Source organism: Triturus cristatus, chromosome 11 (genome assembly GCF_964204655.1).
Source record: "Triturus cristatus chromosome 11, aTriCri1.1, whole genome shotgun sequence".
Taxonomy (NCBI): Eukaryota; Metazoa; Chordata; class Amphibia; order Caudata; family Salamandridae; genus Triturus; species Triturus cristatus.
Genome location: NC_140594.1, coordinates 1180797412 through 1180818814, shown reverse-complemented (window position 1 = coordinate 1180818814; position 21403 = coordinate 1180797412). Strand labels below are relative to the sequence as shown.

General features: G+C 53.8%; 1 protein-coding gene across 1 annotated transcript in view; it reads right to left on the bottom strand.

The window, feature by feature from the left end:
* Window positions 1-21403, bottom strand: part of MASP1 (MBL associated serine protease 1) — a 322051-nt gene that overhangs the window by 43528 nt on the left and 257120 nt on the right. The window lies entirely within an intron of this gene.

Below are 21403 nucleotides of genomic sequence, written 5' to 3'. Positions count from 1 at the left end.
CCCACCCCCTGAGGGGGAGGGGACGCCGGCCGGTGTTCCCCTCCTCCTCGTGCTTGCCCGGAGGTGACGCTCAAGCGCGTCACTTTCTGGCCCCTGTGGGGAAGGGGATGCTATTTAGCCTTCCCCCACCCTCCTGGCGACCTCTTTGTTCGCCCAGGACGCTGCATCTAGGACGTCGCTTCGCCGTCATGTCGTCGTAACGGACGGTGAGTCTTGCTGCACCTTACTCCGCCCCGGCCCTGTCCCTGGGCAGTACCAGGTCGACGGGGCCCTGTGGCATGGATTGCCACGGGCGGAGGGGGCGCAAGATCCATGATTGTGTGGCGAACAGAGAGGGCAGTTATTTTGAGCAGGGGAGGAAGCTCGAAACGCACTTTGCTACTTCCCGCCCTCCCCCACGGCGGCCACGGGGGGGGTTAACGCCTGCGTGTTCTGGTCGGATCTAAAGGAAATGCGGATTAAACCGCAGGGTGGCCCCGCACCAGGGGCTGCTCTCCCACAGCACTGCCCGCTGTCGCCTATAGTTCAGGGGGAAGGGAGGTGGTCCGTCGGCTGCGCTGCAGACTTGCGTGCAGGAAACCAGGTTTCGAGCCTCGAGGTCGCGTCCACTCCCCTTGACTCTGGGCAAATCACTTAATTTCCCCGTGCTCGAAAATATATGTAAATACAGTGCTCATGCACAGCGCTCCGATTACCTTCGGGTCGAGCACACGCTGTGACTCTGGGCGAATCACTTAATCTCCCCGTGCCTGAATATGTACGTAAGTACGGTGCTCATGTACAGCGCTCCAAGACCTTTGGGCGAGTTCGCGCTGTGACCCTGGGCAAATCACTTAATCTCCCCATGCCTGAATGCGTATGTAAATATGGGGCTCATGTACAGCGCTCCAATGCCTTCGGGTCGAGTTCGCGCTGTGACCCGGGGCAAATCACTTAGTCGTCCCGTGCCCGAGTGTGAATGTAGATGCGGTGCTCAGGTACAGGGCCCCAATCCCTTCGGGTCGAGTACGCGCTGTGACTCTGGGCAAATCACTTAATCTTCCTGTGCCCGAATGCGTATGTAAATACAGGGCTCTTGTACAGCGCTCCATTGCCTTCGGGTCGAGCTCGCACTGTGACCCGGGGCAAATTACTTAGTCTCCCCGTGCCTTAGTGTGTATGTACATGCAGTGCTCAGGTACAGCGCCCCAATTCCTTCGGGGTCAATTTCGCGCTGTGGCTCTGGGAAAATCACTTAATCGCCCCGTGCCCGAATATGTATGTAAAAACGGAGCGCATGCACAGCGCTCCAATACCTTCGAGTCGAGTCGCGCTGTGACTCTGTGCTAATCACTTAGGCTCCCGGTGCCCGAATATGTATGGAGATGCGGTGCTCATGGACAGCGCTCCAATAGCTTCGGGTCGAGTTTGCACTGTGACTCTGGGCGAATTACTTCAATCTCCCGTGCCTGAATAGGTATGTTAACACGGTGGCAGGTACAGCGTTCCAATACCTGCGGTCCGGGTTCGCGTGACAAAAAAAAATATATAATCCCTTCTCCACTTGGTTGATGGCAGCTCACTCTCTTCCCAGCTCGGATGTCGGCAGCTGTGGCAGTTAGGCCACACCCCCCTTTGTCATGCTCTTTTGTTACATGCAATTGATAGGTTAAAGTAGGCCGCGTTGGGCGCGATTTTCCCCATTTCATCCTGCCCCCGGCTAGGAACAGTGCAGACCGGGGGCACTGGCTAGAAAGCGCAACGGTGGTGCAGGAAATCAGGGTTAGAGCCTCGGGGTTGCGTCTTGCAAATTTGGAAAAATTCCTTAATCTCCCGCACCTGAATATATAATTTAAATACGGTCCTCATGTACAGCCGTCCTGTGATTCTGGGCTAATCGCTTATTTCCCCCCGGGCCTGAATATGGAGGGTAAATGGGGTACAGGACTCAGCGCATGGACTGCCCTGCACCTGTTTCCCGTTTGTGTTTATTAATGGTGCCAAGGCGGTTGCCTAGGGACGCGTGCAAGCCGCGGCTAGACATTTGCGGGGGGGTGAAGGGACCCCCCCCTCCTGCGTGTGGTTGTCCCTTGTCTCACAATGGTTTGTTGTTACAGCAGAGTTGCTCGACGACTAGAGTTGGACGAGGATAACAGAGGGACCAGTGAACGACAGGCGGACAGCACGTCCATTGCATTTCTCCCTGTATTCAGCGAGTAAGTACGGGCCAGTGGGGGTGGGGGGCGGAGCAGGTTTCCCGGTTCAGGGAGCAAGGCGACGAGAGCACCAGGGGAGGAGTATGGGGCTAAACGATGTCTTTTCTCTCCTTCCAGATTGGGAAGTGCACGCCCCGAATAAGATGGATAGTCAGGGATCCCCATCGCTGTTTACAATGGGGTCCCAAGTCGAGGAGACCCAGGCACGCACCTCCAAGGACGCTCGTATTGTCGCTTTTCTAGACTTGGCCAGGACCAAGGGACTGGCTTGGGCCACCGAACTGTTGAGAAGCAGCAACCCCGCTGACTCTGGTATTGCTAGTGAAGCCCCACCCGTCGAACGGGAGCACAGTGAGGAAGCTGGCCCCTCTAGGTCCAAGAGGATACGTCGCCCCACAGTCAAGGATTTTCCGGCGGAGCAACCGCCGGCGAGGGGCAGAGCTGCCACCCCCCCAGGGCCGTGTGGAAATTTAGTTCGTAACTGAACATTATCTGCGCCATCTTGTCTCTCTCCAGCGCCGCACGCAGAAACACACGGCGGCCATTTTAGACACCATGGCCCCTCTCCCCGCTCATTGGCGATCGCCAGCGCGTCCCTCTGGCGCTGCGAACATCCCCCCGCGCCGGCCACCCCCGCTCTCTCACACATGGGCCATAAACCCTCTCCTTCTGCGTGACCTTGCCATGGAACCGCATCCCGCGCCTGACCAACACCTCCTTTCATCCCATACATGGTCATACATCCTTTTGATAACCCCCTTCCTTTGCGCCCGATTGTCCGAACCGATCCCAGGTCATCACCTAGCCCTGCGGATGCAGTTTATTGCCCCTACTGTAAGGGAGACACCCCACATCAAAGGAATTACAGTAGATCCACACCCCACCCCCTGAGACCCGACCAGTCTCACACACCCCCAGGAATTGGCGGAATGTCCAGCTGTGTGATAGCCATCTCCTACTATGGGTGGGTTGGGGACTTCTACTGTAGATATGTGTGGGAACAAGCTTGAAGTGGGGATTCCAAGGATGTCTTTCCGTACATCAAAGTCTCAACAAGAATGTATCACATGTAATAAAGCAATAAACCTGTGTATAAGAGGCCAGGCCTCAGAGATGCGGTTAGAGCACCTTGAGACGATACCTTGCTGTCCGATCTGACGTGTTCTGCTCCGACGGAATAAAACTTTGTTTCCTGCCTTCCAGTCTCCGGCGCCTGCCTCTTTTGTTGGTTAATCATCGAATGGTATAAGAGGCGATTACCGCCGGGCAATACTTGAAAGGTTATCGACTGAAACTGCCGCTACCATTTAACAATTGGCGTCCCAAGCGTGGGGCCCATCAGCGACACGTGGATCCAACGGGAGAGGTCCCAACGACAGAGTGAACGACTGCAACGATCGGGAAGAGCTCCTGCCCGATAGACCCTCGTCTGGCAGCCGATCATCCGAACTTCACTGGTTCCGAGCAGACCTCTCTCGAGTGATCTACAGTCCTGACTGGGAACCATCAGGAGTGCTGCGGCAAATACGGAGAGTAGAGGACGATCGGGCGCTGGAGACGGAAGACGAGAAACTGTCCATGCGGTCCGGGTAAGGTCGTGTAATACGACAAATTGCGAAACGCTTGATTGATTGATTGAAAATACTAGTATTGCTTATTTGATTGTTCTTTTTGAGATATTCACTGCCTACAAACGGGGAAGAGTAGAAATACTCTCTCTCCCTTTGCAGGCAGTGAAGGGTAGGTAACGCGGACTTTTGTCCCCCTTTGTAATCTGTTGTGCCTATTTTTCTCCCCACTGATTGATTGTCCGAACATTGATTGTTTATGAAGAATAGTGCTCTTTGAGATACTCTCTGTTTGCAAATAACGTAGAATAGAAATATTCTGTCTAGTCTTTGCAGATAGTGAAGGGTAGGTAACGCGGACTTTTGTCCCCCTTTGTAAACTGTTGTGTCTATTTTTCTCCCCATTGATTGATTGTCCGAACATTGGTTGCTCGATATTGGTTCTTTTGAGGTATTCTCTGCTTACAAATAACGTGGAATAGAGATATTCTGTCTAGTCTTTGCAAGCAGTGAAAAGATAGGTAGTGCAGACTTTTGTCCCCGTTGTAACCCGTCATGCCTATCTTCTCCCCACTGATTGGTAGTTGGTTCTGCCCGGACCGCTTATTAGAGATGAACCATCCGGCTCCACTGGAAGGCACCCCTAATAAGGACGTGTTTACTAAATATGGACTAGTCGCTGTAGCTTATAGCAAACTATGGCATAAATATACAAAGAAGGACTCCGAAAGTCAGTGGCCACTGATGGGATCCTTTGATGACCATAAAATAGAAACGCTAGAAATAGCTCTACGTAGCAATAAAATGACGCCCACTATGCTCGACAGTATCGGCATGTGGCACAAAGAAACAACGCAACGAAAAAAAAAAAGAGAGAGAAGAAGTAAAGGCAGAAAAAGAACTACAAAAGGCAGCTCACCTTGTCGCTCGAAAGTTAGAAGAAGAAATAAAGGAGAGAAAGGAAGCCAAACAAAAACAGGAATCTGAAACGTCAGGCCAGTGCCCTGTTAGGACCCCCTCTACGCTCTACCCTGAGTTGCCTTCCAAGCAACGGGCGAACGATGAATTGCTATTAGGTCCTCCGATCATCTATATGCCCCCTCCATACGCTCCCTCCCAACCTATATATACCACACTCCAACAAAGTAGTATGATTAAAACGCTTTAATAACTTGTAGGTATATGCAACACTCCAACAGGGTAAACACATTAAAACACTCTTTATTAAACAACTATTTACATGGCAGCCTGCCGCAACATCCATCCCAAAGCATTCACCGTCCGCTTGACACAGTCCATGCCCCTCCTTCCTCGGAGTAGCAACACTGGGATGCTTTGGCCTGTCTTTTAGTCGGCTTTGGGCTATAAACACGCCCACAAAATCCATCGGCCTGTGAGGCGGCATCAGTGGCGGACTGTTGTGCGAGTAGGCCGGAGGCAACACGGTGCGCCGAGATCCGGACGGCACTGAGGTGGTGTCCAGCAAGTGGTTGCACTGGTCTGGCCATCCTACAAATGCAGCATAGAAAGACGGCGTGGGGTGCCCTGGGGGGGAGGCGACGCGAACGGGCCTCCCCCGCCTCCCCAGGTGGAGGCTCCTCAGTTGCAGTGGGGCACCCCTTAGCGTTTCACTCGCCGGCCAGGTGCAGCAGGGTAGCTATTAACGTTTCACCTACCGGACGACCACCCAGGCGGAGGTTCCTTTCTGCACCATGTTTCCACTAGCGCCCCACCCAAGAAGTGGGCCCCCGCAGTTGGTTGGTCGGGGGACCCACTCCGGTGGCTGTGGTGGAGAACTGCTGCTGCCACAGGACTCTCAAAATGGCGGCCGGCTCTTCGGATTCGGGCCTGGTCCACTAAGATGGCTCTGGGCTACCTTGGAACTCGAAAGCTTGCCTGATTGGGCAGGGACCCCACCCTTGAAGACGTCCTCTCAGCTTTGCAGATTCTACGGGAGTCATCGACCCTCGACTCCCGCGGACTTCCGGTGGGGGCAACCGTCACTATTGCTCGATCATTCCACATTAACTTGTCTTTGCCCCGGGCGGCAGCCACCTTGTCCCCATTTGGTGCCGTGAGAGAGACTGATTCAGGGCGTCGGCAGAGAGACACGCCTGCTGTCCCGCTCACCGAAAGGACCACGGCGTTGCTGCGAGATTGTGGTGCCCTCATGCTGACGCCAGCTTCTGTTTGAATTACCAGGAGACACTGTAGACTACCAACTCGAATCAGTTCCGGTGGAACCTCAGCATGACCCGGTAGGAAAAAGAAAAACTTTGCTTTCCCCACCTTCGAGTCACGGTTCATGCTGTCTGTTCTTTCCGTTGGCGTTATCCAGAACTTTTGAACTGCCGAAAGGGATTCTGGTCCGGCCGCTAGTTAGTGGAAACATTTAGACTGTACCCTGGACCCACCCGACCTCGCCCCAAAATGGCGCCGATGTAGGAGGGACCTACAACTCCTTATGGCGTTCCGGTTACTTGGCATTGATGTTAAGGGATATGTATACGGTCTTTTTGCACATGGCGGGCGGGGGGACGGGGAGGGTACTGACTGGGCATGCGAACAACCTTATTGATGCTGGTATTCTCATTATTGATTATTTTTATTTTGCGTTAAGGTAGTGTTGCTCATGATACTCGACGCCTGTTGCACCGTGGCCGGCCTATACGGTTGTAGGCCCGTATTTGTATATTGACATTTTCACAATAAAGGGTTTTCGAAGGAATTATGGAATCAGCGTCATAACAATCGCCTAGGTTGGTAAGGTTTTGAATAACGGCTGTCATTCCCAAACAATAGAAGACAGATAATGCAGGCCCTTTTCCTGAATTTTGGATCGGTGAAATTTTGTATCCATCACACCTGTCTTTTTCCAGAGTTGTTAGAAAATGGTTGACTGTAACTTAAGGTATCTGCCAAATGTAAGGTATGGTATTTTGTCCCATAATATACGACTAATTGAGAAACAAATGCACGAAGAGGGAACTCGAATTTAGGGACAAATAAAATAAAGCATTTTTGGTATGGTAGAAAGGAAGGATATAGTACGATGCGAAAAGGATAGTCAAGATCTGTGGTATTATACGTTCCTGCAGCTAGTCTGGTACGTGGTAAGTAGAACTTTTTCGTGTTTATGCGCGCTGATGTGCTTTGAATGCTGCCCCCCCCCCTTCTTTTCTTCTCTGTAGGTTACATCGGAGTTCCGACTGAAGAATGGAGTGGACATGGACCGCACCGTGCTCCATGTAGGGAAAGACATAGACAAGCGCTGTGAGATGGTGCGTGGAGTGCAGACCATCACTGGGAACATGATAAACTGTATGGTATGACTGTGCGTACGTGCCCTGATTGTACGGTATGAATGTGTATGTATTGCATAGGCCTGGGTCGCTGGAGAGAACGTCTTTGTATGACTGAAATGCTTGTCTATCGATCAAGGGGATGGGAAAATAAGCCCGAATATGGTAACTCCTCGTTTGAAGAAACGACTCTCCCTCTCCCGGAAGCTAGTAAATTGGAGGGTGACTTAGGCCAGAAACTCGAAGGATCATTTCAGTACGACGAACCCGACTCCAACTGATGACCCAAATGTACCACCAGTGAGTCGATTTTTGTGCTGACTAACTAAGAGAAGTTAAGAATACCCCAGGTCGGGGTCCATCCAAAACCCCCCCCTCAGCCCAGAAGTTAGGGATACTGGCATGTTTTAGATTCACCATTTCTTCTTCCATCCACTTAGAAAATAAGAGTTGTACCATTGAACGTCCGACCGATACTCCTCCTCTGCCTCAGTTTGGATCACCGCCTGCCCAGGGGTCGGAAGGCTCCACCGTGAGTATAAACACGACTGGACTAATGTCCGGCCGGAAAAAGAGGAGTAAGTATTTTTCAAAAATGAGGCCTCCAACAAAATTGCCCAGAAAGGGAGGGGAGTAAAAAGTCCGACCACCCCCCCCCAAAATGAATTACGGAAGATACTGAAAATACGCAGCACGCATAGAAAAGGGATAGGAAAGGAAAGGTCCCTTACCCAATATAGCTCTGTGTCTTCGTCTTAGGTTTCTGTGCTTGATGTATGTACTGTTACACCCTATCCAGTATTTGTGTGTGCGTGAACGTTGAATTTATGTTTTCCCCCAGCTTTTTGTACGTAAAAGTGACCCGTGCTGCTCTATGTTGTGTGTACACCAAGTAACCTATTACCGTACACGTTTCTCTCTCTCTCTCTCGTTTTATGTCGTACGTGTACCAAATAGCCTACTTGATGCGCATGTCTCTCTCTCTCTCTCTCTCTCTCTCTCTCTCTCTCTCTCCCTCTCTCCCTCTCTCACTCTCTCTCTCTCTCTCTCTCTCTCTCTCTCCCTCGCTGAAGGCTCCTTTGCCCTCTTTTTGAATAGATGACGACACTATACCTCGTCAGTATATGTATAGTTGGCCTAAACACGACAGTGTTCGAACAAATTGACAGAAGCAAAACGACCGTATTTTTGCCACACTACTACCTCTCCTTTCTGTAAAATGGAGAAAGAAAGGACAGGTAAGACGACTGATGTCTCCCAATCTGGCCCTTATAACGGGAACTATATGTCAGTGGTTTTTGTTGTTTTAGGGCTCTAACGACTCCACCTCCATCGCTCAGAACCGCCCCGCCCATTGCACAGAAATAGGGCTCTAAACACCCCGTCCTTCCAGAATAGTCCCAGTTCTGTACTAGCCGTCCCTGGATATTTTAAGCAATACAGCTGATGACTTTGTTTTTAAAGATACATCGCCTAAGACTGATAAGGGTTAACTATTGTCTCAAAAAAAAAAAAAAAAATGTTTAGCTTGTGTTCCTCCCCGAAACAGATATTTGTGAGCCCATGACAGTAGCACCTCGCACTTTTTCATAAACCTAGCAGTCTCTGGAGAAAAATATGAATCAACAGGGCTTGTGATAGAAAGACGAGTCTCTGCCGGAGAAGCCGGTTCGAATTTTGATAGATGAGGAAGTTGATAGATGTCAGACTTCTTGCCACGTTTATAAGGTACAGGAATCAACACCTAGCAGACCTGATGATGGAAATTTGCAGGAACACTCGCAAACCTGCACCACAGCAATGATTAGTGAGTTAGTAGCATACACCGACATAGAAGTTAATAGACATCCGCCATAGAGTGACCGATAAACGTTTCCCTGACTACTTGGGGTTGGGAGAGAGAATGAAGTGTGTAAACGTCTTCCCTGCCAGTTCTCTAAGATTCTGTTTCTTGTACTCATTCAAAGATAACATGCGGCCATAGGAGGAGAGGGGTCGGACGTGACGCACAGCCTGGCTGCGGATCATGGAACATCTATGGCGTCGACCAAGGGGGAGCCATGGAGCAAAAAGATGCGGGACGAGGCACCATTCGCAGCATGGAAAGCGATAGAAAGAAGGGCTATCCCGAAGCCCCCGCTCACTGATCAGCTCGTGCCTGAAGTCCCAGCCCGTCGAGCCCGATTGATGGGCTCAGTGCTAAAAGATTCTGCTCTCCTTGGTCCGCTTTTTGATCCGATCCCACTCCACCCCCTCTTCCCTCGGCCTCCCAAAAGCACGCCCCTATTCCCCCCCCCCCGCCTCTTTTTCATATGGGATTTTGAACTTGACTTGACAAAAGAAGAACGAAATGCGGGTACCCCGCCTCAAGGTACCTATGATAAGATCAGTTAGGGAACAGGACAAAACAGGACTGTGATCCGAGAGCAAAGAATGGTCACACCCTGCAACGTGAAAACATGGATTTGAGCTGGACCTTAGCTCCACCGCCGGCGCTCAACAGTGCCAACGGAAGAAGAAGAACAATGAGAGCTTACCAGTGATGGCTCGCTATAATAGGACACTGGAAAGAAGAACTCCCTTACCTGACTGTAACGCATGTTGAGTTGAATTCCTCTCCCAACCGCTTTCGTATTGACTATCTTCCAATCGAGTTTTCATGATATTACATCGGTCACTTCCAACTGTACACTGGTAGTTAAGAAACATTAACTTTGTATAATGACAATTGTATAACATCAGCCGTGCACATGACTATGCTGTCTAGTTTGATCCACACGAAGTCTAGGCCTTAAGTAATGCACGTGATATTCCTTGTTTTGCAAGAACATTTTCACGGTATCCTGTTTGTGTTCAAGCGAGCTTCCGTCCTCCTATCTCCGGGTCTGACATATGACGCAGCTGATGTAATTTTGTATGCACTACCTCCTCGCCTATCACATCAACTACATGAAATTATGTACAATTGTGCCAGATCATTCCTGTCTGTCCTAAAGACTCTGAACTTTGAAGCAGAACGAATGAAAGCCCTGTATGAAGTAGAAGTACGTGGTATTATGGGGATAGATCCGAACTAAACAAGCTGGCGAGATATGTTAAAAGGGAGGACTGTGGAAATTTAGTTCGTAACTGAACATTATCTGCGCCATCTTGTCTCTCTCCAGCTCCGCAAGCAGAAACACACGGCGGCCATTTTAGACACCATGGCCCCTCTCCCCGCTCATTGCCGATCGCCAGCGCATCCCTCTGGCGCTGCGAACATCCCCCCCGCGAGCCGGCCACCCCCGCACTCTCACACATGGGCCATAAACCCTCTCCTTCTGCGTGACCCTGCCATGGAACCGCATCCCGCGCCTGACCAACACCTCCTTTCATCCCATACATGGTCATACATCCTTTTGATAACCCCCTTCCTCTGCGCCCGATTGTCCGAACCGATCCCAGGTCATCACCTAGCCCTGCGGATGCAGTTTATTGCCCTACTGTAAGGGAGACACCCCACATCAAAGGAATTACAGTAGATCCACACCCCACCCCCTGAGACCCGACCAATCGCACACACCCCCAGGAATTGGCGGAATGTCCAGCTGTGTGATAGCCATCTCCTACTATGGGTGGGGTGGGGACTTCTACTGTAGATATGTGTGGGAACAAGCTTGAAGTGGGGATTCCAAGGATGTCTTTCCGTACATCAAAGTCTCAACAAGAATGTATCACATGTAATAAAGCAATAAACTTGTGTATAAGAGGCCAGGCCTCAGAGATGCGGTTAGAGCACCTTGAGACGATACCTTGCTGTCCGATCTGACGTGTTCTGCTCCGACGGAATAAAACTTTGTTTCCTGCCTTCCAGTCTCCGGCGCCTGCCTCTTTTATTGGTTAATCATCGAATGGTATAAGAGGCGATTACCGCCGGGCAATACTTGAAAGGTTATCGACTGAAACTGCCGCTACCATTTAACAGCCGCACCCCCCCTCCAGGCCTCCCTGGCCTTGTGCACCGTACCGTCTCCTACACCTCCCAGCTGCCCTAACCAGGTGGCATTTGCAACATCAGAAGACCTCGGTAAGCTCTCGGACACGTTGAGAAGCTTCATGGCTGAGGTCAGAACGGGCCTAATGCTGGTTAGGCCGCCCGCAGGGGCTGTGCCCGCTGCCCCTGCCCCACCTGGCAGTGCCACGGTGCCGGGGGCGCTTACACAAGTTTGGGGGGAGGGGGGCAGTCCGTCCAGCGCCACCGGGGCGACCGAAGTGGGAGGATCGGTACCTGCCGTCCCTCCGCCCGTGGGAGGTCCTCAAACTGGGCGGGGGTCCCACCACCGACGACCACCCCCGCAACAGACATAGCGTCAGATCTAGCAGCAAGCATACTAAACCTACCTAAGGCGGTCCCACCGACGGGGCCCCCAGCGGTGCCTACCCTTGCGGTGGTGCCTAAGCCTTTTTTTTTTTTTGAAAACCTTTATTGAGATATAGTAAATGGACAGATCAGACCGCCGTAGGCACCCATTACAATGGGTTGCCCCCACAAGCCCATCAGAACCGATCCGGTGTCTCTCACACAGCCATTCAGCCGACATCCCAGAGGACCGGCGGCATTGCAATAATAACATCACATAAAACAGTCCAGACTGAATCACTACTTGAGAGTGGAAGGTGTATTTGCCCCCAGCCTGCACTTCAGCCTGACATGCCTGTATGACCAGCCCACTGTTGTCCAACCTCTTCCACAAGCCTGGTCGAACTCCTAAGAATTTGTAAACCATATCTCAACGCCCACCCACCCACCCCACCCACCCCACCCACCACCATTTCACTGTCTCCTCCTTCGTTACTTCTGCATGTACACACTTTCGCAAGTCCAGCAGCCAATACTGACCAGCCACTGCGCCCCCCGCTTTCAGGCCATTCTCAACCCTGCAACTCTCATTCACGTCTCACTTGAATGCTTCTAAGGAGCGCCAGCCGCGATCGAAGGGCACCCCAGCGCCCCTTCCACAGACCAGCATCCATCCCAGTCGGTGCACCGGCATCACAGCACATCACACTACAATAGGGTCCTGTTCTTGTGTCGCGCCCCCCTCCGTCCCTCTGTGAGCACCTGGGGCTTCACTCTGTGTCTCCCCCTGACCAGCCGCCTCGGGGTCTCCGGCAGTCAGGTATGTTCTATACAGCGCCCAAAAGTTCTTGGGGCGACTCTTCGGGGGTAACAGTTCGCTATACGTTTCCGCCTGCGTGCTGCAATACAGCATATCTCTAGCCCATCGTTTCTTAGTAGGAAGCGGCCCTCTCATCCAGCAGGCCGCCACGACGCGTCGCGCGATCAATAACGCCATGTCCGTCAGACGTCGCAGTGCCAGCGGGAGAGGCCTGGAGTAGCCCAGCAGCGCCAATGCCGGATTAGGTGGGATCTCTTTTTCCAGTATCTGGCTCAATTCCCGAAACACCGCCGTCCAAAACCGGGCCACACCTGGGCAAAGCCAGGACATGTGCAGGAAGTCAGCCACTGGGACATGACAGCGCTCGCACTCCGCCGTGGGGCGCAACCCGCACCTATGTAGTCTTTCAGGGGTGTAATAGAGCCGCTGTAAGAACTTAAAATGTATCAACCGGTGTCGACCATTCAAAGAAACCTTTTTGGTGCTAGAGCAGCAGTACTTCCACATCTCATCCGAGATGTCCATTTCAAGATCCGTCTGCCAGTCTCGCCGCGCTGCAGAGCACTGGTGTACCCTTTGCTGGTCACCGAGTTTTTTGAGGGTCGAAACCAATTTGGACGGCGCCGCAGTTTTGATAACATAGGTAAGTTCCGGGATTTCAGGGGGTTCCTCCCCGCTCAGCCCCAACAGAGCCAACAGCGTGCTACGGACCCTATGAAATTGAAAGCGCTGGAGTAACGTGACCTCAGGCTGAGTCGAGACGACACTCTCCGGTGTTTTGGCCACTCCGCCCTGGAACAGATCCGCCATCCTAACAATTCCCAAAGCGCTCAGCGCCTGCTTCACTCCTGCTTCCCGCAGAGGGGGGAGCCAAGCCGCCCATTCCACCCGCATCAACGGGGAGTATAATAGATCTCGGCCTTGCGCTCTCATTACTGCATGCCATGCGTGGTTTGTGGCTCTAAGCGAATCCAACAGTCCCACCCTGCGATCCACAGGCAGAAAGACCGTCGCCGGGAGAGGGAGCGGATCCGCAAACAAGCGCTCCAGCAGCACATGCGGGACATCTGGTTTGGCATGTATCCACGTATGCAGATGGGACGCCTGTGCCACTCTGTAGTAACTTTCCAGGTCCGGAGCTCCGAGCCCTCCCATCTCGTAGGGAAGCGTCAACACTTTCCACTGGACTCTAGGTTGTTTACCACCCCAGGCCAGCCGAATCAGGGTCTGAGTCAACTGCGCGAAGAAGGTCTTAGGGAGCACTATAGGGATGTTGTTGAAAAGGAACAGAAATCGCGGTAGGACGACCATTTTCATGATGGCTATTCTGCCCATCAGCGACAAGGGGAGCCTGTTCCACTCCTCCACCTCGTCAACCAGTTTGGAATAAGCTACTCCATAGTTTTCCCTCAGCAAAACCTCCGGGTCCTTGTGGAGCCGAATCCCCAAGTATCGGATTGAGTCCGTTGTCCACAGCAAAGGGTATTCCATAGGGAATGGCAATGTAGCCGGAGTCAACGGGAAAGCCAGCGACTTGTTCCAGTTAACCTTGAGGCCCGACAGTGCCCCAAACCGGACCACCTCCCGCAAAATGGAAGCGAGATTCTCCTCCGGGTCACGGATGTACAACAGCGTATCGTCCGCGTAGGTAGAAATACCAATCTTATAGGAGGGAAAGTTAATGCCCTCAAATCTGTGGTATTCTCTTATTGCGCATGCTAAAGGTTCCGCCACCAGCGCGTATAGGAGTGGGGAAAGAGGGCAACCCTGCCTGGTCCCCCTGGAGATTTCAAATGCCTCGGTGACTCGGTCGCCGAGGCGTAGCCGGGCAGTGGGTCTAAAATACAATGCTCCAAGCATCTGCAAAAAAGGCTCTCCCAGTCCAAACTTCCGCAATACCCTCACCAGAAACGGCCATTCCACAGAATCGAACGCTTTCTCCATATCTAGGAAGAGCGCTAAGGCCTTACTCTCTGGGCGCACATGCTGCATGACTCCAAGGACTGTGCGGATATTGTACGTGAGGTTCCTGGATGGAACAAAGCCTGCCTGCTCCGGCGCCACGAGCTCCGGCACCAGTAGTGCTAAGCGCGTGGCCAGCACCTTAGCATATAGCTTGGCGTCGACATTAATCAGGGAGAGTGGCCTATAGGAACCGCACTGGTTAGAGGGTTTCCCGGGTTTTAAAATGGTAACCAGCAGGGCCTCTTGCATCGTGTCGGGCATGCAACCTTCAAGACATATATCGTCAAAAAGAGTCATAAGGTGCGGGAGGAGCTGATCCTGAAAGGCCTTATAAAAGGCCACCGTCAGCCCGTCCGCTCCCGGGGCAGTGCCCGCCTTCATACCCCCAGAGCCTCCAGGATCTCATCCTTTTGTATGGGCAGTGTGGTGCCTAAGCCTTTGGTAACCACCGCCCCACTAGTATCTGGCCGCTGCTCCCTGGGTTGGCAAGTTCCCCTGGCGGCCAAGGAGGGTATATGGCGTAGGGAGTTTATCGACATTTTCACCCTGCTCATGCATGGGGCTGAGGGGGTGGATACTAGGAGGATGGGCACCAAGGAGGAGGACAGGAAGGTGCGCTTCCAATCTTGGCCTGAGAAGAGCATTGTCACTTGGGGCCAGGCTTTCGCCATAATGGCAGCAGTTATAATGGAGAAATTCCCAGATGAAGGGCCAGGGCTATTTCCTTATGCGAGTGTCATCACGGAGGAGGCAGCCAAGGGCGGGGGCATGGGGTGGTACCGAACGATTGCGATTTTAGAAAGAAGAGGGCTATTTGTCCGGAACTAGAGTGGGATCAGCTGGAGGTCAGGTTATGGGTTATGCATATGGGTAGGCACGCGGTAGAAGCGACAACCAAACCAGGCACTCCCAACAGTGAGAAGAACAAAGAGACTAGGCAGGAAGGGAGGGCACAGACTAGGAAACCCTTTCGAGGCGGCCGGGAGGCTGGCCGCAAGCCGGGTTTTAGAGCACAGTCCAACGGCACCTGCAGGCTGTTCAACGCAGGGTCATGCTCATGGGGCAAGGCGTGCCGGTTCGCTCATAATTGCAGCAAGTGTGGGGCGCCCCATGCTGCGACCTCATGCTCCAAGCGTGACAGCCCTGGCCAACCCACTGCCAGACAGGACAAGTAAGCCGCGGCAGGCCCCGGCCCCCCTACCCCTCAGATCCGCTGCCTCCGTCCGGTTGCCCATTCCGGACGCAACTCCCAGTGTGTTGGCCCCTGCACCGCGCGACTGCAAAAAAGGCCCCTCACCCATCAGCATAGCCAACCTCCTTCCCATCCTCCACGGGTACCACAATAGCAAAGAAGGGACCCTCATTGCGGATGGCTTTGTAGAAGGTTTCTGCATTCCATACCAGGGCCCCCTCGTGAGCAGGGATGCGGAGAACCTCAGATCTGCGAGGGACCACCCGGAGATAGTACGGTCAAAGATAGCGAAGGAGGTTGCCCTGGGCAGGGTGGCGGGCCCGTTTGCCAACCCTCCCCTGCCGCATTTCGTGATCTCCCCCCTGGGGGTGGTGCCAAAGAAAGAACCTGGGGCATTTCGGCTGATATAACACTTGTCGTACCCGGAGGGGGACTCAGTGAACTTTTGGCTAGATGAGGGGAGGTGTTCAGTGTCCTACTGTTCCCTAGACCTAGCGGTTGACATGATCAGCAGGGCAGGTAAGGGAGCGTGGTTGGCCAAGTCAGACATAGAGTCGGCATTCAGACTGCTGCCGGTACACCCAGATAGCCAACATCTTTTGGGCTTCAAGTGGGAGGACAAAGTTTTCTACGACAGATGTATGCCCATGGGTTGCTCAGTGTCATGCGCGTACTTTGAGGCGTTCAGCTCTTTTCTCCAGTGGGCCCTAGCGAGCAGGTACGGGGTAGAGGGAGTGACCCACTACCTGGACGATTTCCTGTTCATTGGGGGAGCTGACACGCAGGAGTGCGCAAGAGCACTGCAGTGTTTCCAGGATTTGTCAAGACACTTGGGTGTGCCTTTAGCTCCGGGCAAGACTGAGGGTCCAGCGCAGATTTTGGTATTCTTGGGCATAGACTTGGACACAGTCAAGGGTGAGTCCAGACTCCCTGCGGATAAGGTACAGGCCCTGCGTCAGGATATTCACAGTTTGCTCGGTAGGGACAAGGCTACCCTGGGTGAAATCCAATGCTTGTTAGGAAAACTGAACTTTGCAGTCAGGGTCATCCCCATGGGGAGGGTTTTCGCTCGAAGACTAGCAAGGGCCACAGCGGGGGTGAAAAAGAAGCACCATTGGGTCAAGCTAGGTTCAGGTTTAAAGCAGGACCTCGCCGTGTGGGACGACTTCCTTTCCCGTTTCAATGGAGCAGTGATATGTTGGCAACCGTGGGTGGGCAGTCAGGAGCTGTGCTTATTTACGGATGCCTCTGGTAGGGAGGGCTTCGGGGCTATTCTTGGCGAGGACTGGTGTGCTCAGGAATGGCCCAACGTTTGGCGCAGGCGCAAGATCACAAAAAACATCACGGTACTTGAGCTCTTCCCCATTGTAGTTGCTTTGCACCTATGGCCCTAGACGTTGTCGGACAAAAAGGGCCTATTCTGGTCTGACAACATGGCGGTCGTCCAGGCAATCAATGGTCAGACAGCCAGGTGCCGGTTGGAACTATGCCTGTTGAGGGAATTGGTTAGGGTCTGCCTGCGCGCCAACGTTGAGTTTAGGGTAAGGGTGGGCGTAGTTCGCGAAGTAGCACTTCGCGAAGCTACGCAAAGTGAAGTTCGCACTACGCGAGCTATGCGTAGCACTTCGCGAACTGCGTAGTAACATGATCGCACTGTGCAAGATATTGTTTTCAATGATTGCACAGTGCGGACAAGCAACCGGCACTGTGCAATCATTGAAAATGGCATCTTGCACAGTACGAGCTGTAGTTTTCTGCTGCTCGAGTAGATTTTTACTCGAGCGGCAGCTTTCTCAACGCGAACTGGTAGTTTCTCATCGCGAGCGGTTGCGAGCATACTCGACCCCTCGCAATGAGAAACCTGACCTACTCGCGTTGGGAATCTCGCCGGGAGGTTTATTTTCCATGCTCGCGATCGGCAACTTGATGTTGCTGATCGCGAACAAGGAAAAAGTCTCGCCGGGATGTCATTTTGCTTGCTCGCGGTCGCCAACTTGACGTTGAGGACCGCGAGCAAGCAAAAAATGACCGCAGCACTACGCAACACTACGCTACGCGTGTTCGCACTGTGCTACGCGCAGTTCGCGTAGTGCGAAGTAGCTTCGCCCAGGCTTAGTTTAGGGCCAGGCACATTGAAGGTGTAAAAAATGTGGCAGCGGATGCTCTTTCTCATTTTCAGTGGCTCCGCTTCAGGGAGGCCTGGCCGTGGGCGAGGGCTCAGATGACCCCATTCCCGGAGCACCTTTGGAGGATCCTGCAGTGGGACAGCAGCTGAAAGCAATGGGAGAGAGAGCACTGGCCCCAGGTACCAGGAAACGTTATGGTACACACTTGGCAACCTTTAGGGCGGTGTCCCTGGTGCTGGGCACTTCAGGGGCAACAATGGAGATCAAAGTCAGAGCATTTGTGGTATGGGCAAGGGAGCAGGGGAAAAGCCACTCTTAGGTTGGTAGCCATTTAGCGGCGGTGAGTCACGATACCAGGTTATCCGGGGGGCAGACCCCACCAATTCTTTCGCCATACGGGCTGCCATGAAGGGTTGGGCAAGGGAGGAGCCCAGGGTGCCGGACAACCGAGCCCCCATTGACTTTGACATACTAAGGGGCATGCTGGGCGTGCTTGAGGCGGTCACCTATTCACCATATGAGGCCACGCTATTCTCTGCTGCCTTTTGCCTAGCATTTTTCGGCGCATTCCGCATCAGCGAGCTGGTGGCCAGGTCAAAGTACGACAGCTCGGGGGATGCTCTAGCCATCTCAGATGTGTCCGTCACCGACTCCTTAACCATCCGCCTCCGGAGGTCAAAGACCGATCAGGCGGGGCGGGGGATTGATGTGGTTCTCTGGCCCCTTGGCGACCGTCGGTTTTGCCCAGTCCACTGGGTGAAGGTGTTCCTGGGGTGCCGCCCCCCCGCCCCGGGGTACTTGCTGGTAGACAGGGACCAGACCCCGGTGACCAGATACCAGTTAGAGCGAATGATCAGGGCCAGCTTGTCCAGCCAGAGAAGAGATACTCCAGCCATTCTTTTATGATTGGAGCAGCCACGGCAGCCCACCTAGCTGGTTTAGCACCCGCCAAGGTGAAAAAAGTGGGGCGGTGGGAGTCGAACTGTTACAAACGGTATGTTTGCCCCCGAAATAGTGGCCAGCCCCCCAACCCCCCCCCCCCCACCTTTTTTGGGTGTGCCGTGATTTGCAGTGGTTTTGTTATTATGTGGATAATCTACTGTTGATTAAATAATCATGAGTGTGAACCATGTCTCTTGTTTTACTAGGGTGACTGGTGTGGGTGATCGGGCATTCATTTATCACCAGGGCAGCCCGATGGGCGATGCACCGAAATTGGATGCGGCACCTTCCACAGACACATGTTGAGTGGATGGGTTTTCCCGGCATGAGATGGTTTGAGCTTCGGAACAAGTTGGAGCAGAAGCTGGTCTCGCAGGGCTCCACCCTCCCCCACACTTTGGTGATTCACCTTGGGGGGAATGATCTCATCACCCTAGGAAGGAGGCGGTTGCTGCTGGCCATGAAGAGAGACCTGGGGGAGATTTGCAAGCGCTTAGGGCAGTGCAAAGTCATCTGGTCAGAGATTATCCCACGCAGAACTTGGCGGGGGCCAAATCAGCGGAGGCAGTGGAGCATTCTAGGAGACATATTAACGGGGCAATGAGGGAGTTCACGGAGCAAAGAGGCTTAGGTTTCATACGCCATGAGATGATCAAGGGGAGCGTGAAGGGATATTTCGATATAGATGGGGTGCACCTGTCCCAGGTGGGCATGGATCTATTTCTCCTAGACTTAAGCGAGGCGTTAGAGATGAGAGGTTGCAGGTAAAACAAGGTGTGGTGGGGGGCCCTGGCGGCGACGGTGAGCCACCTCCAGGGCTGTGGCGGAGTTACAGGGCGATCTGGAAGCAGGCCGGTACCAAGGGTACCTCTGCGCGGCACCATAGGGGGTGCCTGAGCCAAAACCGAGGAGCCTCAGGGGAGGGTCCCGGAAGCCGTACCGGCGCCCCACTAGTCCTGCGGGCGGTTGTGGGCCTGAACAACTGGGGGGTTTGCTATGCGACGCTCCGCCCCGAGAGGGGGGGCGTGAGTAGAAGTTACCAACGGCACGTGATCCTAGAAAAGAATCACCTGGATGGCAGCAAAGGCGGGGTTCGCTCCCGCGCTGCCCGGCTCATCAGGCGGGCAGGCGGCCCAGTTGGTTGCCTGCCCTTGGATCGCCCGTAAGATAACCCACCCATTACATATTGTAATATGTAATAAACCTGCAGCAAATTTTACCCAACTCAGCAGTCTGTGTGTGTGTTATTTGGGTATGCATTTTGGGGGAGGGGGGACAGAGGGGTGCCCCTGGCGGTACTAGGCAGTCTGTGTACGTAAAGGCAGCCTGTGTACGTAAGGGCAGTCTGTGTGCATAAAGGCAGTCTGTGTAAAGGCAGTCTGTGTACGTAAGGGCAGTGTGCGTGCGTAAAGGCAGCCTGTGTATGTAAGGGCAGTCTGTGTACATAAAGGCAGTCTGTGCACGTAAAGGCAGTGTATGTACGTAAATGCAGTCTGTGTACGTAAAGGCAGCCTGTGTACGTAAAGGCAGCCTGTGTACGTAAAGGCAGCCTGTGTACGTAAAGGCAGTGTGTGCACGTAAAGGCAGTGTGTGTGCGTAAGGGCAGTCTGTTTACGTAAAGGCAGTCTGTGCACGTAAAGGCAGTGTGTGCATGTAAAGGCAGAGTGTGTGCGTAAGGGCAGTCTGTGCACGTAAAGGCAGTGTGTGCACGTAAAGGCAGCGTGTGTACGTAAAGGCAGTCTGTGCACGTAACGCCAGTCTAAGCCCTGAATGTCTGTGCCCAGAGAGAGGCCTGGAGTTTTCTCGGGCCTCTCGTGCTCCTCGCTGTCTCGCCTGGCAGAGTGGCATCTGCTGTGGGATTACCAGCCCCCCTGCACCCCACATCACCCCAGTGGCCGCCAGCGGTGCGTGCTCTGACGCCCGGCTGCGCAGAGGCGAGAGGATGGCCTCGGTGACACTTCACACTAAGTACATCCAGCCGGGCGCTAATTGATAGTTACCGCAACTTAATTAAGCGGTGTCAGGCTCCGGGATCGTTCATCACTCAATTAGAGGCCGAGCCTGTTGTCTGAGCACCGCTCTCCGCCGGGCAGTCTCACCGAGGGGGGGGGGGGGGGGGTAGATAGCGCTCAGTGCCCCTCCCAAGCGCTATATGTGGGGGGGGGGGAGCAGCTTCAGTGAGTGCTGAAGCATGGGAGTGTGAGAGCTTCTCTGGGGGGGGGGGGGGAGCTCTCCGCCGGGCAGTCTCACCGAGGGGAGGGGGGGGGGGGCAGATAGCGCTAGTGTCCGACTGGGGTATAGAGCTCTCAGCCGGGCAGTCTCACCGAGGGGAGGGGGGGGGGGCAGATAGCGCTAGTGTCCGACTGGGGTATAGAGCTCTCAGCCGGGCAGTCTCACCGAGGGGAGGGGGGGGGGCAGATAGCGCTAGTGTCCGACTGGGGTATAGAGCTCTCAGCCGGGCAGTCTCACCGAGGGGAGGGGGGGGGGGGCAGATAGCGCTCAGTGTCTCTCTGGGGTTTAGAAGTCTCCACCGGGCAGTCTCACCGAGGGGGGACAGATAGCGCTCAGTGTCCCTCTGGGGTCTAGAGGTCTCCGCCTGGCAGTCTCCCTGAGGGGGGGAAGGCTGGGGACAGCAGCTGTCAGTGAGTGCTGAGACATGAGAGGGTGAGAGCTCCTCTGAGGGTCACAGCCCCCTGTCAGGCAGTCTCTCTGCGCGGGGGGGGGGGGGGGGACAGCAGCTGTCAGTGAGTGCTGAGACATGAGAGGGTGAGAGCTCCTCTGGGGGTCACAGCCCTCTGTCAGGCAGTCACTCTGATTACGGAGGGCTGGGGACTGCTGTGAGTGAGTGCTGAGGCAGAGAGTGTGAGCTCCTCTCGGGTCACAGCCCTCTAAGGCAGTCTCTCTTCATGGGGAGGGCTGGGGACAGCAGCTATCAGTGAGTGCTGATGCAGAGA